The 21,548-nt window shown below is 45.3% G+C and overlaps 43 non-coding genes across 43 annotated transcripts; 23 read left to right on the top strand and 20 right to left on the bottom strand.

The window, feature by feature from the left end:
- Positions 1-117: 117 nt before the first annotated feature.
- On the top strand, positions 118-190 carry TRNAM-CAU (transfer RNA methionine (anticodon CAU)). Its single transcript has one exon. It is a non-coding gene; the product is annotated as a tRNA-Met (tRNA).
- A 714-nt stretch (positions 191-904) lies between these two features.
- Positions 905-976, bottom strand: TRNAE-UUC (transfer RNA glutamic acid (anticodon UUC)). Its single transcript has one exon. It is a non-coding gene; the product is annotated as a tRNA-Glu (tRNA).
- A 120-nt stretch (positions 977-1,096) lies between these two features.
- TRNAM-CAU (transfer RNA methionine (anticodon CAU)) lies at positions 1,097-1,169 on the top strand. The gene has a single exon. It is a non-coding gene; the product is annotated as a tRNA-Met (tRNA).
- Positions 1,170-1,881: 712 nt separating this feature from the next.
- Positions 1,882-1,953, bottom strand: TRNAE-UUC (transfer RNA glutamic acid (anticodon UUC)). The gene has a single exon. It is a non-coding gene; the product is annotated as a tRNA-Glu (tRNA).
- A 66-nt stretch (positions 1,954-2,019) lies between these two features.
- On the top strand, positions 2,020-2,092 carry TRNAM-CAU (transfer RNA methionine (anticodon CAU)). The gene has a single exon. It is a non-coding gene; the product is annotated as a tRNA-Met (tRNA).
- A 694-nt stretch (positions 2,093-2,786) lies between these two features.
- Positions 2,787-2,859, top strand: TRNAM-CAU (transfer RNA methionine (anticodon CAU)). Its single transcript has one exon. It is a non-coding gene; the product is annotated as a tRNA-Met (tRNA).
- An 897-nt stretch (positions 2,860-3,756) lies between these two features.
- On the top strand, positions 3,757-3,829 carry TRNAM-CAU (transfer RNA methionine (anticodon CAU)). The gene has a single exon. It is a non-coding gene; the product is annotated as a tRNA-Met (tRNA).
- Positions 3,830-4,542: 713 nt separating this feature from the next.
- Positions 4,543-4,614, bottom strand: TRNAE-UUC (transfer RNA glutamic acid (anticodon UUC)). The gene has a single exon. It is a non-coding gene; the product is annotated as a tRNA-Glu (tRNA).
- A 120-nt stretch (positions 4,615-4,734) lies between these two features.
- Positions 4,735-4,807, top strand: TRNAM-CAU (transfer RNA methionine (anticodon CAU)). Its single transcript has one exon. It is a non-coding gene; the product is annotated as a tRNA-Met (tRNA).
- A 713-nt stretch (positions 4,808-5,520) lies between these two features.
- On the bottom strand, positions 5,521-5,592 carry TRNAE-UUC (transfer RNA glutamic acid (anticodon UUC)). The gene has a single exon. It is a non-coding gene; the product is annotated as a tRNA-Glu (tRNA).
- Positions 5,593-5,712: 120 nt separating this feature from the next.
- Positions 5,713-5,785, top strand: TRNAM-CAU (transfer RNA methionine (anticodon CAU)). The gene has a single exon. It is a non-coding gene; the product is annotated as a tRNA-Met (tRNA).
- Positions 5,786-6,497: 712 nt separating this feature from the next.
- On the bottom strand, positions 6,498-6,569 carry TRNAE-UUC (transfer RNA glutamic acid (anticodon UUC)). The gene has a single exon. It is a non-coding gene; the product is annotated as a tRNA-Glu (tRNA).
- A 120-nt stretch (positions 6,570-6,689) lies between these two features.
- Positions 6,690-6,762, top strand: TRNAM-CAU (transfer RNA methionine (anticodon CAU)). Its single transcript has one exon. It is a non-coding gene; the product is annotated as a tRNA-Met (tRNA).
- Positions 6,763-7,475: 713 nt separating this feature from the next.
- Positions 7,476-7,547, bottom strand: TRNAE-UUC (transfer RNA glutamic acid (anticodon UUC)). The gene has a single exon. It is a non-coding gene; the product is annotated as a tRNA-Glu (tRNA).
- Positions 7,548-7,667: 120 nt separating this feature from the next.
- TRNAM-CAU (transfer RNA methionine (anticodon CAU)) lies at positions 7,668-7,740 on the top strand. The gene has a single exon. It is a non-coding gene; the product is annotated as a tRNA-Met (tRNA).
- A 705-nt stretch (positions 7,741-8,445) lies between these two features.
- On the bottom strand, positions 8,446-8,517 carry TRNAE-UUC (transfer RNA glutamic acid (anticodon UUC)). Its single transcript has one exon. It is a non-coding gene; the product is annotated as a tRNA-Glu (tRNA).
- A 120-nt stretch (positions 8,518-8,637) lies between these two features.
- TRNAM-CAU (transfer RNA methionine (anticodon CAU)) lies at positions 8,638-8,710 on the top strand. Its single transcript has one exon. It is a non-coding gene; the product is annotated as a tRNA-Met (tRNA).
- Positions 8,711-9,424: 714 nt separating this feature from the next.
- TRNAE-UUC (transfer RNA glutamic acid (anticodon UUC)) lies at positions 9,425-9,496 on the bottom strand. The gene has a single exon. It is a non-coding gene; the product is annotated as a tRNA-Glu (tRNA).
- Positions 9,497-9,616: 120 nt separating this feature from the next.
- On the top strand, positions 9,617-9,689 carry TRNAM-CAU (transfer RNA methionine (anticodon CAU)). The gene has a single exon. It is a non-coding gene; the product is annotated as a tRNA-Met (tRNA).
- A 714-nt stretch (positions 9,690-10,403) lies between these two features.
- On the bottom strand, positions 10,404-10,475 carry TRNAE-UUC (transfer RNA glutamic acid (anticodon UUC)). Its single transcript has one exon. It is a non-coding gene; the product is annotated as a tRNA-Glu (tRNA).
- Positions 10,476-10,595: 120 nt separating this feature from the next.
- TRNAM-CAU (transfer RNA methionine (anticodon CAU)) lies at positions 10,596-10,668 on the top strand. Its single transcript has one exon. It is a non-coding gene; the product is annotated as a tRNA-Met (tRNA).
- A 712-nt stretch (positions 10,669-11,380) lies between these two features.
- TRNAE-UUC (transfer RNA glutamic acid (anticodon UUC)) lies at positions 11,381-11,452 on the bottom strand. The gene has a single exon. It is a non-coding gene; the product is annotated as a tRNA-Glu (tRNA).
- Positions 11,453-11,572: 120 nt separating this feature from the next.
- Positions 11,573-11,645, top strand: TRNAM-CAU (transfer RNA methionine (anticodon CAU)). Its single transcript has one exon. It is a non-coding gene; the product is annotated as a tRNA-Met (tRNA).
- A 714-nt stretch (positions 11,646-12,359) lies between these two features.
- TRNAE-UUC (transfer RNA glutamic acid (anticodon UUC)) lies at positions 12,360-12,431 on the bottom strand. Its single transcript has one exon. It is a non-coding gene; the product is annotated as a tRNA-Glu (tRNA).
- A 120-nt stretch (positions 12,432-12,551) lies between these two features.
- Positions 12,552-12,624, top strand: TRNAM-CAU (transfer RNA methionine (anticodon CAU)). Its single transcript has one exon. It is a non-coding gene; the product is annotated as a tRNA-Met (tRNA).
- A 704-nt stretch (positions 12,625-13,328) lies between these two features.
- On the bottom strand, positions 13,329-13,400 carry TRNAE-UUC (transfer RNA glutamic acid (anticodon UUC)). The gene has a single exon. It is a non-coding gene; the product is annotated as a tRNA-Glu (tRNA).
- Positions 13,401-13,520: 120 nt separating this feature from the next.
- Positions 13,521-13,593, top strand: TRNAM-CAU (transfer RNA methionine (anticodon CAU)). The gene has a single exon. It is a non-coding gene; the product is annotated as a tRNA-Met (tRNA).
- Positions 13,594-14,306: 713 nt separating this feature from the next.
- On the bottom strand, positions 14,307-14,378 carry TRNAE-UUC (transfer RNA glutamic acid (anticodon UUC)). The gene has a single exon. It is a non-coding gene; the product is annotated as a tRNA-Glu (tRNA).
- A 120-nt stretch (positions 14,379-14,498) lies between these two features.
- Positions 14,499-14,571, top strand: TRNAM-CAU (transfer RNA methionine (anticodon CAU)). Its single transcript has one exon. It is a non-coding gene; the product is annotated as a tRNA-Met (tRNA).
- Positions 14,572-15,283: 712 nt separating this feature from the next.
- Positions 15,284-15,355, bottom strand: TRNAE-UUC (transfer RNA glutamic acid (anticodon UUC)). The gene has a single exon. It is a non-coding gene; the product is annotated as a tRNA-Glu (tRNA).
- Positions 15,356-15,421: 66 nt separating this feature from the next.
- TRNAM-CAU (transfer RNA methionine (anticodon CAU)) lies at positions 15,422-15,494 on the top strand. The gene has a single exon. It is a non-coding gene; the product is annotated as a tRNA-Met (tRNA).
- Positions 15,495-15,997: 503 nt separating this feature from the next.
- On the bottom strand, positions 15,998-16,069 carry TRNAE-UUC (transfer RNA glutamic acid (anticodon UUC)). Its single transcript has one exon. It is a non-coding gene; the product is annotated as a tRNA-Glu (tRNA).
- A 120-nt stretch (positions 16,070-16,189) lies between these two features.
- On the top strand, positions 16,190-16,262 carry TRNAM-CAU (transfer RNA methionine (anticodon CAU)). Its single transcript has one exon. It is a non-coding gene; the product is annotated as a tRNA-Met (tRNA).
- Positions 16,263-16,975: 713 nt separating this feature from the next.
- Positions 16,976-17,047, bottom strand: TRNAE-UUC (transfer RNA glutamic acid (anticodon UUC)). The gene has a single exon. It is a non-coding gene; the product is annotated as a tRNA-Glu (tRNA).
- Positions 17,048-17,167: 120 nt separating this feature from the next.
- Positions 17,168-17,240, top strand: TRNAM-CAU (transfer RNA methionine (anticodon CAU)). The gene has a single exon. It is a non-coding gene; the product is annotated as a tRNA-Met (tRNA).
- Positions 17,241-17,953: 713 nt separating this feature from the next.
- On the bottom strand, positions 17,954-18,025 carry TRNAE-UUC (transfer RNA glutamic acid (anticodon UUC)). Its single transcript has one exon. It is a non-coding gene; the product is annotated as a tRNA-Glu (tRNA).
- A 120-nt stretch (positions 18,026-18,145) lies between these two features.
- On the top strand, positions 18,146-18,218 carry TRNAM-CAU (transfer RNA methionine (anticodon CAU)). The gene has a single exon. It is a non-coding gene; the product is annotated as a tRNA-Met (tRNA).
- A 699-nt stretch (positions 18,219-18,917) lies between these two features.
- On the bottom strand, positions 18,918-18,989 carry TRNAE-UUC (transfer RNA glutamic acid (anticodon UUC)). The gene has a single exon. It is a non-coding gene; the product is annotated as a tRNA-Glu (tRNA).
- A 120-nt stretch (positions 18,990-19,109) lies between these two features.
- Positions 19,110-19,182, top strand: TRNAM-CAU (transfer RNA methionine (anticodon CAU)). The gene has a single exon. It is a non-coding gene; the product is annotated as a tRNA-Met (tRNA).
- A 689-nt stretch (positions 19,183-19,871) lies between these two features.
- On the bottom strand, positions 19,872-19,943 carry TRNAE-UUC (transfer RNA glutamic acid (anticodon UUC)). The gene has a single exon. It is a non-coding gene; the product is annotated as a tRNA-Glu (tRNA).
- Positions 19,944-20,063: 120 nt separating this feature from the next.
- TRNAM-CAU (transfer RNA methionine (anticodon CAU)) lies at positions 20,064-20,136 on the top strand. The gene has a single exon. It is a non-coding gene; the product is annotated as a tRNA-Met (tRNA).
- A 713-nt stretch (positions 20,137-20,849) lies between these two features.
- TRNAE-UUC (transfer RNA glutamic acid (anticodon UUC)) lies at positions 20,850-20,921 on the bottom strand. Its single transcript has one exon. It is a non-coding gene; the product is annotated as a tRNA-Glu (tRNA).
- A 112-nt stretch (positions 20,922-21,033) lies between these two features.
- On the top strand, positions 21,034-21,106 carry TRNAM-CAU (transfer RNA methionine (anticodon CAU)). Its single transcript has one exon. It is a non-coding gene; the product is annotated as a tRNA-Met (tRNA).
- Positions 21,107-21,548: the final 442 nt, after the last annotated feature.

Consider the following 21,548-nt stretch of genomic DNA (forward strand, 5'->3'; position numbering starts at 1 on the left):
CTTTCTGCCCTTCTTTGGGAAAAATAGAGAAAACTAAATTGAAAAAAAATAATGCCGCCTGCATCATCTTCCAAGTATAGTGGCCAGCAGTGGCACGCAAATTCCCATCGCCGTTCAGCCTCGTTAGCGCAGCAGGTAGCGCGTCAGTCTCATAATCTGAAGGTCATGAGTTCGATCCTCACACGGGGCACTGATCTCTCTGCTTCTTTTGAGTCTTGGGGTCCTTAATCCATGAAAATCACTACTCTTCATCCCTTAAGTTTTCCAAGAAGCCACATGGATGGAAAAGTGAGCGGCAGCTCAAGCTTTCAATGCTCTTTTGCCCTCCTAAATATTCCACCCAGCTGAAATCTTTAACTCTGCATCTAACAGACCTTGCAAGATACAATGTCTACTCACCCTGGAAAAACAGAGGCATTTTCCATCTATGTGACATGCTTCCCTTTGTTTCATCACACAGAAAGCAAAAAGCAAAGAGGAATTCAAAAGGGCTTTTACAAAGGTGTGAAAAAAAAAGGATAATGTCTGTATGAGAGAATGGTTCGTAGAAGATTGGCACATAGAAATTTGCCAATGCGAATGTGCAGAAGAGCAAGAACGGCCAGGAGAATTCATGTGCACATGCGCATGTGCGCATGTGTGTACGCCAAAGCGCACACAATGCGTGACAGATTCTGGTGCCCAGTGGCCTATTTAAAGCAAGCAGCATGAGCCATTAGTTGCTGGATGATCTTCAGCTGCCCCTGTTTCTGATATTATTTGATTTCCTGTTCCCGACTCAGCTTGACCTGTCTTGTCTGCATTCCTGGCTTTGACAACTAGGGAATGATTGGAGGTTACAATGGAAAAACAGCTTTGGAGGTTTCAGCACTAGGAGTGTACATGTCATTAAAAGGTCTTGCGTTTCCCATACCGGGAGTCGAACCCGGGCCGCCTGGGTGAAAACCAGGAATCCTAACCGCTAGACCATATGGGAAAACTTTCTGCCCTTCTTTGGGAAAAATAGAGAAAACTAAATTGAAAAAAAATAATGCCGCCTGCATCATCTTCCAAGTATAGTGGCCAGCAGTGGCACGCAAGTTCCCATTGCCGTTCAGCCTCGTTAGCGCAGCAGGTAGCGCGTCAGTCTCATAATCTGAAGGTCGTGAGTTCGATCCTCACACGGGGCACTGATCTCTCTGCTTCTTTTGAGTCTTGGGGTCCTTAATCCATGAAAATCACTACTCTTCATCCCTTAAGTTTTCCAAGAAGCCACATGGATGGAAAAGTGAGCGGCAGCTCAAGCTTTCAATGCTCTTTTGCCCTCCTAAATATTCCACCCAGCTGAAATCTTTAACTCTGCATCTAACAGACCTTGCAAGATACAATGTCTACTCACCCTGGAAAAACAGAGGCATTTTCCATCTATGTGACATGCTTCCCTTTGTTTCATCACACAGAAAGCAAAAAACAAAGAGGAATTCAAAAGGGCTTTTACAAAGGTGTGAAAAAAAGGATAATGTCTGTATGAGAGAATGGTTCATAGAAGATTGGCACATAGAAATTTGCCAATGCGAATGTGCAGAAGAGCAAGAACGGCCAGGAGAATTCATGTGCACATGCGCATGTGCGCATGTGCGTACGCCAAAGCGCACACAATGCGTGACAGATTCTGGTGCCCAGTGGCCTATTTAAAGCAAGCAGCATGAGCCATTAGTTGCTGGATGATCTTCAGCTGCCCCTGTTTCTGATATTATTTGATTTCCTGTTCCCGACTCAGCTTGACCTGTCTTGTCTGCATTCCTGGCTTTGACAACTAGGGAATGATTGGAGGTTACAATGGAAAAACAGCTTTGGAGGTTTCAGCACTAGGAGTGTACATGTCATTAAAAGGTCTTGCGTTTCCCATACCGGGAGTCGAACCCGGGCCGCCTGGGTGAAAACCAGGAATTCTAACCGCTAGACCATATGGGAAAACTTTGGTTTTCATCTTCCAAGTATAGTGGCCAGCAGTGGCACGCAAATTCCCATTGCCGTTCAGCCTCGTTAGCGCAGCAGGTAGCGCGTCAGTCTCATAATCTGAAGGTCGTGAGTTCGATCCTCACACGGGGCACTGATCTCTCTGCTTCTTTTGAGTCTTGGGGTCCTTAATCCATGAAAATCACTACTCTTCATCCCTTAAGTTTTCCAAGAAGCCACATGGATGGAAAAGTGAGCGGCAGCTCAAGCTTTCAATGCTCTTTTGCCCTCCTATATATTCCACCCAGCTGAAATCTTTAACTCTGCATCTAACAGACCTTGCAAGATACAATGTCTACTCACCCTGGAAAAACAGAGGCATTTTCAAAGGTGCGTACACCAAAGCGCACACAATGCGTGACAGATTCTGGTGCCCAGTGGCCTATTTAAAGCAAGCAGCATGAGCCATTAGTTGCTGGATGATCTTCAGCTGCCCCTGTTTCTGATATTATTTGATTTCCTGTTCCCGACTCAGCTTGACCTGTCTTGTCTGCATTCCTGGCTTTGACAACTAGGGAATGATTGGAGGTTACAATGGAAAAACAGCTTTGGAGGTTTCAGCACTAGGAGTGTACATGTCATTAAAAGGTCTTGCGTTTCCCATACCGGGAGTCGAACCCGGCCGCCTGGGTGAAAACCAGAAATCCTAACCGCTAGACTATATGGGAAAACTTTCTTCTCCTCTTTGGGAAAAATAGAGAAAACTAAATTGAAAAAAAATAATGCCGCCTGCATCATCTTCCAAGTATAGTGGCCAGCAGTGGCACGCAAATTCCCATTGCCGTTCAGCCTCGTTAGCGCAGCAGGTAGCATGTCAGTCTCATAATCTGAAGGTCGTGAGTTCGATCCTCACATGGGGCACTGATCTCTCTGCTTCTTTTGAGTCTTGGGGTCCTTAATCCATGAAAATCACTACTCTTCATCCCTTAAGTTTTCCAAGAAGCCACATGGATGGAAAAGTGAGCGGCAGCTCAAGCTTTCAATGCTCTTTTGCCCTCCTAAATATTCCACCCAGCTGAAATCTTTAACTCTGCATCTAACAGACCTTGCAAGATACAATGTCTACTCACCCTGGAAAAACAGAGGCATTTTCCATCTATGTGACATGCTTCCCTTTGTTTCATCACACAGAAAGCAAAAAGCAAAGAGGAATTCAAAAGGGCTTTTACAAAGGTGTGAAAAAAAAGGATAATGTCTGTATGAGAGAATGGTTCGTAGAAGATTGGCACATAGAAATTTGCCAATGCGAATGTGCAGAAGAGCAAGAACGGCCAGGAGAATTCATGTGCACATGCGCATGTGCGCATGCCAAAGCGCACACAATGCGTGACAGATTCTGGTGCCCAGTGGCCTATTTAAAGCAAGCAGCATGAGCCATTAGTTGCTGGATGATCTTCAGCTGCCCCTGTTTCTGATATTATTTGATTTCCTGTTCCCGACTCAGCTTGACCTGTCTTGTCTGCATTCCTGGCTTTGACAACTAGGGAATGATTGGAGGTTACAATGGAAAAACAGCTTTGGAGGTTTCAGCACTAGGAGTGTACATGTCATTAAAAGGTCTTGCGTTTCCCATACCGGGAGGCGAACCCGGGCCGCCTGGGTGAAAACCAGGAATCCTAACCGCTAGACCATATGGGAAAACTTTCTGCCCTTCTTTGGGAAAAATAGAGAAAACTAAATTGAAAAAAAATAATGCCGCCTGCATCATCTTCCAAGTATAGTGGCCAGCAGTGGCACGCAAATTCCCATTGCTGTTCAGCCTCGTTAGCGCAGCAGGTAGCGCGTCAGTCTCATAATCTGAAGGTCGTGAGTTCGATCCTCACACGGGGCACTGATCTCTCTGCTTCTTTTGAGTCTTGGGGTCCTTAATCCATGAAAATCACTACTCTTCATCCCTTAAGTTTTCCAAGAAGCCACATGGATGGAAAAGTGAGCGGCAGCTCAAGCTTTCAATGCTCTTTTGCCCTCCTAAATATTCCACCCAGCTGAAATCTTTAACTCTGCATCTAACAGACCTTGCAAGATACAATGTCTACTCACCCTGGAAAAACAGAGGCATTTTCCATCTATGTGACATGCTTCCCTTTGTTTCATCACACAGAAAGCAAAAAGCAAAGAGGAATTCAAAAGGGCTTTTACAAAGGTGTGAAAAAAAAGGATAATGTCTGTATGAGAGAATGGTTCGTAGAAGATTGGCACATAGAAATTTGCCAATGCGAATGTGCAGAAGAGCAAGAACGGCCAGGAGAATTCATGTGCACATGCGCATGTGCGCATGTGCGTACGCCAAAGCGCACACAATGCGTGACAGATTCTGGTGCCCAGTGGCCTATTTAAAGCAAGCAGCATGAGCCATTAGTTGCTGGATGATCTTCAGCTGCCCCTGTTTCTGATATTATTTGATTTCCTGTTCCCGACTCAGCTTGACCTGTCTTGTCTGCATTCCTGGCTTTGACAACTAGGGAATGATTGGAGGTTACAATGGAAAAACAGCTTTGGAGGTTTCAGCACTAGGAGTGTACATGTCATTAAAAGGTCTTGCGTTTCCCATACCGGGAGTCGAACCCGGGCCGCCTGGGTGAAAACCAGGAATCCTAACCGCTAGACCATATGGGAAAACTTTCTGCCCTTCTTTGGGAAAAATAGAGAAAACTAAATTGAAAAAAAATAATGCCGCCTGCATCATCTTCCAAGTATAGTGGCCAGCAGTGGCACGCAAATTCCCATTGCCGTTCAGCCTCGTTAGCGCAGCAGGTAGCGTGTCAGTCTCATAATCTGAAGGTCGTGAGTTCGATCCTCACACGGGGCACTGATCTCTCTGCTTCTTTTGAGTCTTGGGGTCCTTAATCCATGAAAATCACTACTCTTCATCCCTTAAGTTTTCCAAGAAGCCACATGGATGGAAAAGTGAGCGGCAGCTCAAGCTTTCAATGCTCTTTTGCCTTCCTAAATATTCCACCCAGCTGAAATCTTTAACTCTGCATCTAACAGACCTTGCAAGATACAATGTCTACTCACCCTGGAAAAACAGAGGCATTTTCCATCTATGTGACATGCTTCCCTTTGTTTCATCACACAGAAAGCAAAAAGCAAAGAGGAATTCAAAAGGGCTTTTACAAAGGTGTGAAAAAAAAGGATAATGTCTGTATGAGAGAATGGTTCGTAGAAGATTGGCACATAGAAATTTGCCAATGCGAATGTGCAGAAGAGCAAGAACGGCCAGGAGAATTCATGTGCACATGCGCATGTGCGCATGTGCGTACGCCAAAGCGCACACAATGCGTGACAGATTCTGGTGCCCAGTGGCCTATTTAAAGCAAGCAGCATGAGCCATTAGTTGCTGGATGATCTTCAGCTGCCCCTGTTTCTGATATTATTTGATTTCCTGTTCCCGACTCAGCTTGACCTGTCTTGTCTGCATTCCTGGCTTTGACAACTAGGGAATGATTGGAGGTTACAATGGAAAAACAGCTTTGGAGGTTTCAGCACTAGGAGTGTACATGTCATTAAAAGGTCTTGCGTTTCCCATACCGGGAGTCGAACCCGGGCCGCCTGGGTGAAAACCAGGAATCCTAACCGCTAGACCATATGGGAAAACTTTCTGCCCTTCTTTGGGAAAAATAGAGAAAACTAAATTGAAAAAAAATAATGCCGCCTGCATCATCTTCCAAGTATAGTGGCCAGCAGTGGCACGCAAATTCCCATTGACGTTAAGCCTCGTTAGCGCAGCAGGTAGCGCGTCAGTCTCATAATCTGAAGGTTGTGAGTTCGATCCTCACACGGGGCACTGATCTCTCTGCTTCTTTTGAGTCTTGGGGTCCTTAATCCATGAAAATCACTACTCTTCATCCCTTAAGTTTTCCAAGAAGCCACATGGATGGAAAAGTGAGCGGCAGCTCAAGCTTTCAATGCTCTTTTGCCCTCCTAAATATTCCACCCAGCTGAAATCTTTAACTCTGCATCTAACAGACCTTGCAAGATACAATGTCTACTCACCCTGGAAAAACAGAGGCATTTTCCATCTATGTGACATGCTTCCCTTTGTTTCATCACACAGAAAGCAAAAAGCAAAGAGGAATTCAAAAGGGCTTTTACAAAGGTGTGAAAAAAAGGATAATGTCTGTATGAGAGAATGGTTCGTAGAAGATTGGCACATAGAAATTTGCCAATGCGAATGTGCAGAAGAGCAAGAACGGCCAGGAAAATTCATGTGCACATGCGCATGTGCGCATGTGTGTACGCCAAAGCGCACACAATGCGTGACAGATTCTGGTGCCCAGTGGCCTATTTAAAGCAAGCAGCATGAGCCATTAGTTGCTGGATGATCTTCAGCTGCCCCTGTTTCTGATATTATTTGATTTCCTGTTCCCGACTCAGCTTGACCTGTCTTGTCTGCATTCCTGGCTTTGACAACTAGGGAATGATTGGAGGTTACAATGGAAAAACAGCTTTGGAGGTTTCAGCACTAGGAGTGTACATGTCATTAAAAGGTCTTGCGTTTCCCATACCGGGAGTCGAACCCGGGCCGCCTGGGTGAAAACCAGGAACCCTAACCGCTAGACCATATGGGAAAACTTTCTGCCATTCTTTGGGAAAAATAGAGAAAACTAAATTGAAAAAAAATAATGCCGCCTGCATCATCTTCCAAGTATAGTGGCCAGCAGTGGCACGCAAATTCCCATTGCCGTTCAGCCTCGTTAGCGCAGCAGGTAGCGCGTCAGTCTCATAATCTGAAGGTCGTGAGTTCGATCCTCACACGGGGCACTGATCTCTCTGCTTCTTTTGAGTCTTAGGGTCCTTAATCCATGAAAATCACTACTCTTCATCCCTTAAGTTTTCCAAGAAGCCACATGGGTGGAAAAGTGAGCGGCAGCTCAAGCTTTCAATGCTCTTTTGCCCTCCTAAATATTCCACCCAGCTGAAATCTTTAACTCTGCATCTAACAGACCTTGCAAGATACAATGTCTACTCACCCTGGAAAAACAGAGGCATTTTCCATCTATGTGACATGCTTCCCTTTGTTTCATCACACAGAAAGCAAAAAGCAAAGAGGAATTCAAAAGGGCTTTTACAAAGGTGTGAAAAAAAAGGATAATGTCTGTATGAGAGAATGGTTCGTAGAAGATTGGAACATAGAAATTTGCCAATGCGAATGTGCAGAAGAGCAAGAACGGCCAGGAGAATTCATGTGCACATGCGCATGTGCGCATGTGCGTACGCCAAAGCGCACACAATGCGTGACAGATTCTGGTGCCCAGTGGCCTATTTAAAGCAAGCAGCATGAGCCATTAGTTGCTGGATGATCTTCAGCTGCCCCTGTTTCTGATATTATTTGATTTCCTGTTCCCGACTCAGCTTGACCTGTCTTGTCTGCATTCCTGGCTTTGACAACTAGGGAATGATTGGAGGTTACAATGGAAAAACAGCTTTGGAGGTTTCAGCACTAGGAGTGTACATGTCATTAAAAGGTCTTGCGTTTCCCATACCGGGAGTCGAACCCGGGCCGCCTGGGTGAAAACCAGGAATCCTAACCGCTAGACCATATGGGAAAACTTTCTGCCCTTCTTTGGGAAAAATAGAGAAAACTAAATTGAAAAAAAATAATGCCGCCTGCATCATCTTCCAAGTATAGTGGCCAGCAGTGGCACGCAAATTCCCATTGCCGTTCAGCCTCGTTAGCGCAGCAGGTAGCGCGTCAGTCTCATAATCTGAAGGTCGTGAGTTCGATCCTCACACGGGGCACTGATCTCTCTGCTTCTTTTGAGTCTTGGGGTCCTTAATCCATGAAAATCACTACTCTTCATCCCTTAAGTTTTCCAAGAAGCCACATGGATGGAAAAGTGAGCGGCAGCTCAAGCTTTCAATGCTCTTTTGCCCTCCTAAATATTCCACCCAGCTGAAATCTTTAACTCTGCATCTAACAGACCTTGCAAGATACAATGTCTACTCACCCTGGAAAAACAGAGGCATTTTCCATCTATGTGACATGCTTCCCTTTGTTTCATCACACAGAAAGCAAAAAGCAAAGAGGAATTCAAAAGGGCTTTTACAAAGGTGTGAAAAAAAAGGATAATGTCTGTATGAGAGAATGGTTCGTAGAAGATTGGCACATAGAAATTTGCCAATGCGAATGTGCAGAAGAGCAAGAACGGCCAGGAGAATTCATGTGCACATGCGCATGTGCGTACGCCAAAGCGCACACAATGCGTGACAGATTCTGGTGCCCAGTGGCCTATTTAAAGCAAGCAGCATGAGCCATTAGTTGCTGGATGATCTTCAGCTGCCCCTGTTTCTGATATTATTTGATTTCCTGTTCCCGACTCAGCTTGACCTGTCTTGTCTGCATTCCTGGCTTTGACAACTAGGGAATGATTGGAGGTTACAATGGAAAAACAGCTTTGGAGGTTTCAGCACTAGGAGTGTACATGTCATTAAAAGGTCTTGCGTTTCCCATACCGGGAGTCGAACCCGGGCCGCCTGGGTGAAAACCAGGAATCCTAACCGCTAGACCATATGGGAAAACTTTCTGCCCTTCTTTGGGAAAAATAGAGAAAACTAAATTGAAAAAAAATAATGCCGCCTGCATCATCTTCCAAGTATAGTGGCCAGCAGTGGCACGCAAATTCCCATTGCCGTTCAGCCTCGTTAGCGCAGCAGGTAGCGCGTCAGTCTCATAATCTGAAGGTCATGAGTTCGATCCTCACACGGGGCACTGATCTCTCTGCTTCTTTTGAGTCTTGGGGTCCTTAATCCATGAAAATCACTACTCTTCATCCCTTAAGTTTTCCAAGAAGCCACATGGATGGAAAAGTGAGCGGCAGCTCAAGCTTTCAATGCTCTTTTGCCCTCCTAAATATTCCACCCAGCTGAAATCTTTAACTCTGCATCTAACAGACCTTGCAAGATACAATGTCTACTCACCCTGGAAAAACAGAGGCATTTTCCATCTATGTGACATGCTTCCCTTTGTTTCATCACACAGAAAGCAAAAAGCAAAGAGGAATTCAAAAGGGCTTTTACAAAGGTGTGAAAAAAAAAGGATAATGTCTGTATGAGAGAATGGTTCGTAGAAGATTGGCACATAGAAATTTGCCAATGCGAATGTGCAGAAGAGCAAGAACGGCCAGGAGAATTCATGTGCACATGCGCATGTGCGCATGTGTGTACGCCAAAGCGCACACAATGCGTGACAGATTCTGGTGCCCAGTGGCCTATTTAAAGCAAGCAGCATGAGCCATTAGTTGCTGGATGATCTTCAGCTGCCCCTGTTTCTGATATTATTTGATTTCCTGTTCCCGACTCAGCTTGACCTGTCTTGTCTGCATTCCTGGCTTTGACAACTAGGGAATGATTGGAGGTTACAATGGAAAAACAGCTTTGGAGGTTTCAGCACTAGGAGTGTACATGTCATTAAAAGGTCTTGCGTTTCCCATACCGGGAGTCGAACCCGGGCCGCCTGGGTGAAAACCAGGAATCCTAACCGCTAGACCATATGGGAAAACTTTCTGCCCTTCTTTGGGAAAAATAGAGAAAACTAAATTGAAAAAAAATAATGCCGCCTGCATCATCTTCCAAGTATAGTGGCCAGCAGTGGCACGCAAATTCCCATTGCCGTTCAGCCTCGTTAGCGCAGCAGGTAGCGCGTCAGTCTCATAATCTGAAGGTCGTGAGTTCGATCCTCACACGGGGCACTGATCTCTCTGCTTCTTTTGAGTCTTGGGGTCCTTAATCCATGAAAATCACTACTCTTCATCCCTTAAGTTTTCCAAGAAGCCACATGGATGGAAAAGTGAGCGGCAGCTCAAGCTTTCAATGCTCTTTTGCCCTCCTAAATATTCCACCCAGCTGAAATCTTTAACTCTGCATCTAACAGACCTTGCAAGATACAATGTCTACTCACCCTGGAAAAACAGAGGCATTTTCCATCTATGTGACATGCTTCCCTTTGTTTCATCACACAGAAAGCAAAAAGCAAAGAGGAATTCAAAAGGGCTTTTACAAAGGTGTGAAAAAAAAAGGATAATGTCTGTATGAGAGAATGGTTCGTAGAAGATTGGCACATAGAAATTTGCCAATGCGAATGTGCAGAAGAGCAAGAACGGCCAGGAGAATTCATGTGCACATGCGCATGTGCGCATGTGTGTACGCCAAAGCGCACACAATGCGTGACAGATTCTGGTGCCCAGTGGCCTATTTAAAGCAAGCAGCATGAGCCATTAGTTGCTGGATGATCTTCAGCTGCCCCTGTTTCTGATATTATTTGATTTCCTGTTCCCGACTCAGCTTGACCTGTCTTGTCTGCATTCCTGGCTTTGACAACTAGGGAATGATTGGAGGTTACAATGGAAAAACAGCTTTGGAGGTTTCAGCACTAGGAGTGTACATGTCATTAAAAGGTCTTGCGTTTCCCATACCGGGAGTCGAACCCGGGCCGCCTGGGTGAAAACCAGGAATCCTAACCGCTAGACCATATGGGAAAACTTTCTGCCCTTCTTTGGGAAAAATAGAGAAAACTAAATTGAAAAAAAATAATGCCGCCTGCATCATCTTCCAAGTATAGTGGCCAGCAGTGGCACGCAAATTCCCATTGCCGTTCAGCCTCGTTAGCGCAGCAGGTAGCGCGTCAGTCTCATAATCTGAAGGTCGTGAGTTCGATCCTCACACGGGGCACTGATCTCTCTGCTTCTTTTGAGTCTTGGGGTCCTTAATCCATGAAAATCACTACTCTTCATCCCTTAAGTTTTCCAAGAAGCCACATGGATGGAAAAGTGAGCGGCAGCTCAAGCTTTCAATGCTCTTTTGCCCTCCTAAATATTCCACCCAGCTGAAATCTTTAACTCTGCATCTAACAGACCTTGCAAGATACAATGTCTACTCACCCTGGAAAAACAGAGGCATTTTCCATCTATGTGACATGCTTCCCTTTGTTTCATCACACAGAAAGCAAAAAACAAAGAGGAATTCAAAAGGGCTTTTACAAAGGTGTGAAAAAAAGGATAATGTCTGTATGAGAGAATGGTTCATAGAAGATTGGCACATAGAAATTTGCCAATGCGAATGTGCAGAAGAGCAAGAACGGCCAGGAGAATTCATGTGCACATGCGCATGTGCGCATGTGCGTACGCCAAAGCGCACACAATGCGTGACAGATTCTGGTGCCCAGTGGCCTATTTAAAGCAAGCAGCATGAGCCATTAGTTGCTGGATGATCTTCAGCTGCCCCTGTTTCTGATATTATTTGATTTCCTGTTCCCGACTCAGCTTGACCTGTCTTGTCTGCATTCCTGGCTTTGACAACTAGGGAATGATTGGAGGTTACAATGGAAAAACAGCTTTGGAGGTTTCAGCACTAGGAGTGTACATGTCATTAAAAGGTCTTGCGTTTCCCATACCGGGAGTCGAACCCGGGCCGCCTGGGTGAAAACCAGGAATCCTAACCGCTAGACCATATGGGAAAACTTTCTGCCCTTCTTTGGGAAAAATAGAGAAAACTAAATTGAAAAAAAATAATGCCGCCTGCATCATCTTCCAAGTATAGTGGCCAGCAGTGGCACGCAAATTCCCATTGCCGTTCAGCCTCGTTAGCGCAGCAGGTAGCGCGTCAGTCTCATAATCTGAAGGTCGTGAGTTCGATCCTCACACGGGGCACTGATCTCTCTGCTTCTTTTGAGTCTTGGGGTCCTTAATCCATGAAAATCACTACTCTTCATCCCTTAAGTTTTCCAAGAAGCCACATGGATGGAAAAGTGAGCGGCAGCTCAAGCTTTCAATGCTCTTTTGCCCTCCTAAATATTCCACCCAGCTGAAATCTTTAACTCTGCATCTAACAGACCTTGCAAGATACAATGTCTACTCACCCTGGAAAAACAGAGGCATTTTCCATCTATGTGACATGCTTCCCTTTGTTTCATCACACAGAAAGCAAAAAGCAAAGAGGAATTCAAAAGGGCTTTTACAAAGGTGTGAAAAAAAAAGGATAATGTCTGTATGAGAGAATGGTTCGTAGAAGATTGGCACATAGAAATTTGCCAATGCGAATGTGCAGAAGAGCAAGAACGGCCAGGAGAATTCATGTGCACATGCGCATGTGCGCATGTGTGTACGCCAAAGCGCACACAATGCGTGACAGATTCTGGTGCCCAGTGGCCTATTTAAAGCAAGCAGCATGAGCCATTAGTTGCTGGATGATCTTCAGCTGCCCCTGTTTCTGATATTATTTGATTTCCTGTTCCCGACTCAGCTTGACCTGTCTTGTCTGCATTCCTGGCTTTGACAACTAGGGAATGATTGGAGGTTACAATGGAAAAACAGCTTTGGAGGTTTCAGCACTAGGAGTGTACATGTCATTAAAAGGTCTTGTGTTTCCCATACCGGGAGTCGAACCCGGGCCGCCTGGGTGAAAACCAGGAATCCTAACCGCTAGACCATATGGGAAAACTTTCTGCCCTTCTTTGGGAAAAATAGAGAAAACTAAATTGAAAAAAAATAATGCCGCCTGCATCATCTTCCAAGTATAGTGGCCAGCAGTGGCACGCAAATTCCCATTGCCGTTCAGCCTCGTTAGCGCAGCAGGTAGCGCGTCAGTCTCATAATCTGAAGGTCGTGAGTTCGATCCTCACACGGGGCACTGATCTCTCTGCTTCTTTTGAGTCTTGGGGTCCTTAATCCATGAAAATCACTACTCTTCATCCCTTAAGTTTTCCAAGAAGCCACATGGATGGAAAAGTGAGCGGCAGCTCAAGCTTTCAATGCTCTTTTGCCCTCCTAAATATTCCACCCAGCTGAAATCTTTAACTCTGCATCTAACAGACCTTGCAAGATACAATGTCTACTCACCCTGGAAAAACAGAGGCATTTTCCATCTATGTGACATGCTTCCCTTTGTTTCATCACACAGAAAGCAAAAAACAAAGAGGAATTCAAAAGGGCTTTTACAAAGGTGTGAAAAAAAGGATAATGTCTGTATGAGAGAATGGTTCATAGAAGATTGGCACATAGAAATTTGCCAATGCGAATGTGCAGAAGAGCAAGAACGGCCAGGAGAATTCATGTGCACATGCGCATGTGCGTACGCCAAAGCGCACACAATGCGTGACAGATTCTGGTGCCCAGTGGCCTATTTAAAGCAAGCAGCATGAGCCATTAGTTGCTGGATGATCTTCAGCTGCCCCTGTTTCTGATATTATTTGATTTCCTGTTCCCGACTCAGCTTGACCTGTCTTGTCTGCATTCCTGGCTTTGACAACTAGGGAATGATTGGAGGTTACAATGGAAAAACAGCTTTGGAGGTTTCAGCACTAGGAGTGTACATGTCATTAAAAGGTCTTGCGTTTCCCATACCGGGAGTCGAACCCGGGCCGCCTGGGTGAAAACCAGGAATCCTAACCGCTAGACCATATGGGAAAACTTTCTGCCCTTCTTTGGGAAAAATAGAGAAAACTAAATTGAAAAAAAATAATGCCGCCTGCATCATCTTCCAAGTATAGTGGCCAGCAGTGGCACGCAAATTCCCATTGCCGTTCAGCCTCGTTAGCGCAGCAGGTAGCGCGTCAGTCTCATAATCTGAAGGTCGTGAGTTCGATCCTCACACGGGGCACTGATCTCTCTGCTTCTTTTGAGTCTTGGGGTCCTTAATCCATGAAAATCACTACTCTTCATCCCTTAAGTTTTCCAAGAAGCCACATGGATGGAAAAGTGAGCGGCAGCTCAAGCTTTCAATGCTCTTTTGCCCTCCTAAATATTCCACCCAGCTGAAATCTTTAACTCTGCATCTAACAGACCTTGCAAGATACAATGTCTACTCACCCTGGAAAAACAGAGGCATTTTCCATCTATGTGACATGCTTCCCTTTGTTTCATCACACAGAAAGCAAAAAGCAAAGAGGAATTCAAAAGGGCTTTTACAAAGGTGTGAAAAAAAAGGATAATGTCTGTATGAGAGAATGGTTCATAGAAGATTGGCACATAGAAATTTGCCAATGCGAATGTGCAGAAGAGCAAGAACGGCCAGGAGAATTCATGTGCACATGCGCATGTGCGCATGTGCGTACGCCAAAGCGCACACAATGCGTGACAGATTCTGGTGCCCAGTGGCCTATTTAAAGCAAGCAGCATGAGCCATTAGTTGCTGGATGATCTTCAGCTGCCCCTGTTTCTGATATTATTTGATTTCCTGTTCCCGACTCAGCTTGACCTGTCTTGTCTGCATTCCTGGCTTTGACAACTAGGGAATGATTGGAGGTTACAATGGAAAAACAGCTTTGGAGGTTTCAGCACTAGGAGTGTACATGTCATTAAAAGGTCTTGCGTTTCCCATACCGGGAGTCGAACCCGGGCCGCCTGGGTGAAAACCAGGAATCCTAACCGCTAGACCATATGGGAAAACTTTCTGCCCTTCTTTGGGAAAAATAGAGAAAACTAAATTGAAAAAAAATAATGCCGCCTGCATCATCTTCCAAGTATAGTGGCCAGCAGTGGCACGCAAATTCCCATTGCCGTTCAGCCTCGTTAGCGCAGCAGGTAGCGCGTCAGTCTCATAATCTGAAGGTCGTGAGTTCGATCCTCACACGGGGCACTGATCTCTCTGCTTCTTTTGAGTCTTGGGGTCCTTAATCCATGAAAATCACTACTCTTCATCCCTTAAGTTTTCCAAGAAGCCACATGGATGGAAAAGTGAGCGGCAGCTCAAGCTTTCAATGCTCTTTTGCCCTCCTAAATATTCCACCCAGCTGAAATCTTTAACTCTGCATCTAACAGACCTTGCAAGATACAATGTCTACTCACCCTGGAAAAACAGAGGCATTTTCCATCTATGTGACATGCTTCCCTTTGTTTCATCACACAGAAAGCAAAAAACAAAGAGGAATTCAAAAGGGCTTTTACAAAGGTGTGAAAAAAAGGATAATGTCTGTATGAGAGAATGGTTCATAGAAGATTGGCACATAGAAATTTGCCAATGCGAATGTGCAGAAGAGCAAGAACGGCCAGGAGAATTCATGTGCACATGCGCATGTGCGCATGTGCGTACGCCAAAGCGCACACAATGCGTGACAGATTCTGGTGCCCAGTGGCCTATTTAAAGCAAGCAGCATGAGCCATTAGTTGCTGGATGATCTTCAGCTGCCCCTGTTTCTGATATTATTTGATTTCCTGTTCCCGACTCAGCTTGACCTGTCTTGTCTGCATTCCTGGCTTTGACAACTAGGGAATGATTGGAGGTTACAATGGAAAAACAGCTTTGGAGGTTTCAGCACTAGGAGTGTACATGTCATTAAAAGGTCTTGCGTTTCCCATACCGGGAGTCGAACCCGGGCCGCCTGGGTGAAAACCAGGAATTCTAACCGCTAGACCATATGGGAAAACTTTGGTTTTCATCTTCCAAGTATAGTGGCCAGCAGTGGCACGCAAATTCCCATTGCCGTTCAGCCTCGTTAGCGCAGCAGGTAGTGCGTCAGTCTCATAATCTGAAGGTCGTGAGTTCGATCCTCACACGGGGCACTGATCTCTCTGCTTCTTTTGAGTCTTGGGGTCCTTAATCCATGAAAATCACTACTCTTCATCCCTTAAGTTTTCCAAGAAGCCACATGGATGGAAAAGTGAGCGGCAGCTCAAGCTTTCAATGCTCTTTTGCCCTCCTATATATTCCACCCAGCTGAAATCTTTAACTCTGCATCTAACAGACCTTGCAAGATACAATGTCTACTCACCCTGGAAAAACAGAGGCATTTTCAAAGGTGCGTACGCCAAAGCGCACACAATGCGTGACAGATTCTGGTGCCCAGTGGCCTATTTAAAGCAAGCAGCATGAGCCATTAGTTGCTGGATGATCTTCAGCTGCCCCTGTTTCTGATATTATTTGATTTCCTGTTCCCGACTCAGCTTGACCTGTCTTGTCTGCATTCCTGGCTTTGACAACTAGGGAATGATTGGAGGTTACAATGGAAAAACAGCTTTGGAGGTTTCAGCACTAGGAGTGTACATGTCATTAAAAGGTCTTGCGTTTCCCATACCGGGAGTCGAACCCGGGCCGCCTGGGTGAAAACCAGGAATCCTAACCGCTAGACCATATGGGAAAACTTTCTGCCCTTCTTTGGGAAAAATAGAGAAAACTAAATTGAAAAAAAATAATGCCGCCTGCATCATCTTCCAAGTAAAGTGGCCAGCAGTGGCACGCAAATTCCCATTGCCGTTCAGCCTCGTTAGCGCAGCAGGTAGCGCGTCAGTCTCATAATCTGAAGGTTGTGAGTTCGATCCTCACACGGGGCACTGATCTCTCTGCTTCTTTTGAGTCTTGGGGTCCTTAATCCATGAAAATCACTACTCTTCATCCCTTAAGTTTTCCAAGAAGCCACATGGATGGAAAAGTGAGCGGCAGCTCAAGCTTTCAATGCTCTTTTGCCCTCCTAAATATTCCACCCAGCTGAAATCTTTAACTCTGCATCTAACAGACCTTGCAAGATACAATGTCTACTCACCCTGGAAAAACAGAGGCATTTTCCATCTATGTGACATGCTTCCCTTTGTTTCATCACACAGAAAGCAAAAAGCAAAGAGGAATTCAAAAGGGCTTTTACAAAGGTGTGAAAAAAAAGGATAATGTCTGTATGAGAGAATGGTTCGTAGAAGATTGGCACATAGAAATTTGCCAATGCGAATGTGCAGAAGAGCAAGAACGGCCAGGAGAATTCATGTGCACATGCGCATGTGCGCATGTGCGTACGCCAAAGCGCACACAATGCGTGACAGATTCTGGTGCCCAGTGGCCTATTTAAAGCAAGCAGCATGAGCCATTAGTTGCTGGATGATCTTCAGCTGCCCCTGTTTCTGATATTATTTGATTTCCTGTTCCCGACTCAGCTTGACCTGTCTTGTCTGCATTCCTGGCTTTGACAACTAGGGAATGATTGGAGGTTACAATGGAAAAACAGCTTTGGAGGTTTCAGCACTAGGAGTGTACATGTCATTAAAAGGTCTTGCGTTTCCCATACCGGGAGTCGAACCCGGGCCGCCTGGGTGAAAACCAGGAACCCTAACCGCTAGACCATATGGGAAAACTTTCTGCCCTTCTTTGGGAAAAATAGAGAAAACTAAATTGAAAAAAAATAATGCCGCCTGCATCATCTTCCAAGTATAGTGGCCAGCAGTGGCACGCAAATTCCCATTGCCGTTCAGCCTCGTTAGCGCAGCAGGTAGCGCATCAGTCTCATAATCTGAAGGTCGTGAGTTCGATCCTCACACGGGGCACTGATCTCTCTGCTTCTTTTGAGTCTTGGGGTCCTTAATCCATGAAAATCACTACTCTTCATCCCTTAAGTTTTCCAAGAAGCCACATGGATGGAAAAGTGAGCGGCAGCTCAAGCTTTCAATGCTCTTTTGCCCTCCTAAATATTCCACCCAGCTGAAATCTTTAACTCTGCATCTAACAGACCTTGCAAGATACAATGTCTACTCACCCTGGAAAAACAGAGGCATTTTCCATCTATGTGACATGCTTCCCTTTGTTTCATCACACAGAAAGCAAAAAGCAAAGAGGAATTCAAAAGGGCTTTTACAAAGGTGTGAAAAAAAAGGATAATGTCTGTATGAGAGAATGGTTCGTAGAAGATTGGCACATAGAAATTTGCCAATGCGAATGTGCAGAAGAGCAAGAACGGCCAGGAGAATTCATGTGCACATGCGCATGTGTGCATGTGCGTACGCCAAAGCGCACACAATGCGTGACAGATTCTGGTGCCCAGTGGCCTATTTAAAGCAAGCAGCATGAGCCATTAGTTGCTGGATGATCTTCAGCTGCCCCTGTTTCTGATATTATTTGATTTCCTGTTCCCGACTCAGCTTGACCTGTCTTGTCTGCATTCCTGGCTTTGACAACTAGGGAATGATTGGAGGTTACAATGGAAAAACAGCTTTGGAGGTTTCAGCACTAGGAGTGTACATGTCATTAAAAGGTCTTGCGTTTCCCATACTGGGAGTCGAACCCGGGCCGCCTGGGTGAAAACCAGGAATCCTAACCGCTAGACCATATGGGAAAACTTTCTGCCCTTCTTTGGGAAAAATAGAGAAAACTAAATTGAAAAAAAATAATGCCGCCTGCATCATCTTCCAAGTATAGTGGCCAGCAGTGGCACGCAAATTCCCATTGCCGTTCAGCCTCGTTAGCGCAGCAGGTAGCGCGTCAGTCTCATAATCTGAAGGTCGTGAGTTCGATCCTCACACGGGGCACTGATCTCTCTGCTTCTTTTGAGTCTTGGGGTCCTTAATCCATGAAAATCACTACTCTTCATCCCTTAAGTTTTCCAAGAAGCCACATGGATGGAAAAGTGAGCGGCAGCTCAAGCTTTCAATGCTCTTTTGCCCTCCTAAAAATTCCACCCAGCTGAAATCTTTAACTCTGCATCTAACAGACCTTGCAAGATACAATGTCTACTCACCCTGGAAAAACAGAGGCATTTTCCATCTATGTGACATGCTTCCCTTTGTTTCATCACACAGAAAGCAAAAAGCAAAGAGGAATTCAAAAGGGCTTTTACAAAGGTGTGAAAAAAAAGGATAATGTCTGTATGAGAGAATGGTTCGTAGAAGATTGGCACATAGAAATTTGACAATGCGAATGTGCAGAAGAGCAAGAACGGCCAGGAGAATTCATGTGCGCATGTGCGTACGCCAAAGCGCACACAATGCGTGACAGATTCTGGTGCCCAGTGGCCTATTTAAAGCAAGCAGCATGAGCCATTAGTTGCTGGATGATCTTCAGCTGCCCCTGTTTCTGATATTATTTGATTTCCTGTTCCCGACTCAGCTTGACCTGTCTTGTCTGCATTCCTGGCTTTGACAACTAGGGAATGATTGGAGGTTACAATGGAAAAACAGCTTTGGAGGTTTCAGCACTAGGAGTGTACATGTCATTAAAAGGTCTTGCGTTTCCCATACCGGGAGTCGAACCCGGGCCGCCTGGGTGAAAACCAGGAATCCTAACCGCTAGACCATATGGGAAAACTTTCTGCCCTTCTTTGGGAAAAATAGAGAAAACTAAATTGAAAAAAAATAATGCCGCCTGCATCATCTTCCAAGTATAGTGGCCAGCAGTGGCACGCAAATTCCCATTGCCGTTCAGCCTCGTTAGCGCAGCAGGTAGCGCGTCAGTCTCATAATCTGAAGGTCGTGAGTTCGATCCTCACACGGGGCACTGATCTCTCTGCTTCTTTTGAGTCTTGGGGTCCTTAATCCATGAAAATCACTACTCTTCATCCCTTAAGTTTTCCAAGAAGCCACATGGATGGAAAAGTGAGCGGCAGCTCAAGCTTTCAATGCTCTTTTGCCCTCCTAAATATTCCACCCAGCTGAAATCTTTAACTCTGCATCTAACAGACCTTGCAAGATACAATGTCTACTCACCCTGGAAAAACAGAGGCATTTTCCATCTATGTGACATGCTTCCCTTTGTTTCATCACACAGAAAGCAAAAAGCAAAGAGGAATTCAAAAGGGCTTTTACAAAGGTGTGAAAAAAAAGGATAATGTCTGTATGAGAGAATGGTTCGTAGAAGATTGGCACATAGAAATTTGCCAATGCGAATGTGCAGAAGAGCAAGAACGGCCAGGAGAATTCATGTGCACGCCAAAGCGCACACAATGCGTGACAGATTCTGGTGCCCAGTGGCCTATTTAAAGCAAGCAGCATGAGCCATTAGTTGCTGGATGATCTTCAGCTGCCCCTGTTTCTGATATTATTTGATTTCCTGTTCCCGACTCAGCTTGACCTGTCTTGTCTGCATTCCTGGCTTTGACAACTAGGGAATGATTGGAGGTTACAATGGAAAAACAGCTTTGGAGGTTTCAGCACTAGGAGTGTACATGTCATTAAAAGGTCTTGCGTTTCCCATACCGGGAGTCGAACCCGGGCCGCCTGGGTGAAAACCAGGAATCCTAACCGCTAGACCATATGGGAAAACTTTCTGCCCTTCTTTGGGAAAAATAGAGAAAACTAAATTGAAAAAAAATAATGCCGCCTGCATCATCTTCCAAGTATAGTGGCCAGCAGTGGCACGCAAATTCCCATTGCCGTTCAGCCTCGTTAGCGCAGCAGGTAGCGCGTCAGTCTCATAATCTGAAGGTCGTGAGTTCGATCCTCACACGGGGCACTGATCTCTCTGCTTCTTTTGAGTCTTGGGGTCCTTAATCCATGAAAATCACTACTCTTCATCCCTTAAGTTTTCCAAGAAGCCACATGGATGGAAAAGTGAGCGGCAGCTCAAGCTTTCAATGCTCTTTTGCCCTCCTAAATATTCCACCCAGCTGAAATCTTTAACTCTGCATCTAACAGACCTTGCAAGATACAATGTCTACTCACCCTGGAAAAACAGAGGCATTTTCCATCTATGTGACATGCTTCCCTTTGTTTCATCACACAGAAAGCAAAAAGCAAAGAGGAATTCAAAAGGGCTTTTACAAAGGTGTGAAAAAAAAGGATAATGTCTGTATGAGAGAATGGTTCGTAGAAGATTGGCACATAGAAATTTGCCAATGCGAATGTGCAGAAGAGCAAGAACGGCCAGGAGAATTCATGTGCACATGCGCATGTGCGCATGTGCGTACGCCAAAGCGCACACAATGCGTGACAGATTCTGGTGCCCAGTGGCCTATTTAAAGCAAGCAGCATGAGCCATTAGTTGCTGGATGATCTTCAGCTGCCCCTGTTTCTGATATTATTTGATTTCCTGTTCCCGACTCAGCTTGACCTGTCTTGTCTGCATTCCTGGCTTTGACAACTAGGGAATGATTGGAGGTTACAATGGAAAAACAGCTTTGGAGGTTTCAGCACTAGGAGTGTACATGTCATTAAAAGGTCTTGCGTTTCCCATACCGGGAGTCGAACCCAGGCCGCCTGGGTGAAAACCAGGAATCCTAACCGCTAGACCATATGGGAAAACTTTCTGCCCTTCTTTGGGAAAAATAGAGAAAACTAAATTGAAAAAAAATAATGCCGCCTGCATCATCTTCCAAGTATAGTGGCCAGCAGTGGCACGCAAATTCCCATTGCCTCGTTAGCGCAGCAGGTAGCGCGTCAGTCTCATAATCTGAAGGTCGTGAGTTCGATCCTCACACGGGGCACTGATCTCTCTGCTTCTTTTGAGTCTTGGGGTCCTTAATCCATGAAAATCACTACTCTTCATCCCTTAAGTTTTCCAAGAAGCCACATGGATGGAAAAGTGAGCGGCAGCTCAAGCTTTCAATGCTCTTTTGCCCTCCTAAATATTCCACCCAGCTGAAATCTTTAACTCTGCATCTAACAGACCTTGCAAGATACAATGTCTACTCACCCTGGAAAAACAGAGGCATTTTCCATCTATGTGACATGCTTCCCTTTGTTTCATCACACAGAAAGCAAAAAGCAAAGAGGAATTCAAAAGGGCTTTTACAAAGGTGTGAAAAAAAAGGATAATGTCTGTATGAGAGAATGGTTCGTAGAAGATTGGCACATAGAAATTTGCCAATGCGAATGTGCAGAAGAGCAAGAACGGCCAGGAGAATTCATGTGCACATGCGCATGTGC

This window comes from Aquarana catesbeiana, linkage group LG03 (assembly GCF_042186555.1).
Source record: "Aquarana catesbeiana isolate 2022-GZ linkage group LG03, ASM4218655v1, whole genome shotgun sequence".
Lineage (NCBI taxonomy): Eukaryota > Metazoa > Chordata > Amphibia > Anura > Ranidae > Aquarana > Aquarana catesbeiana.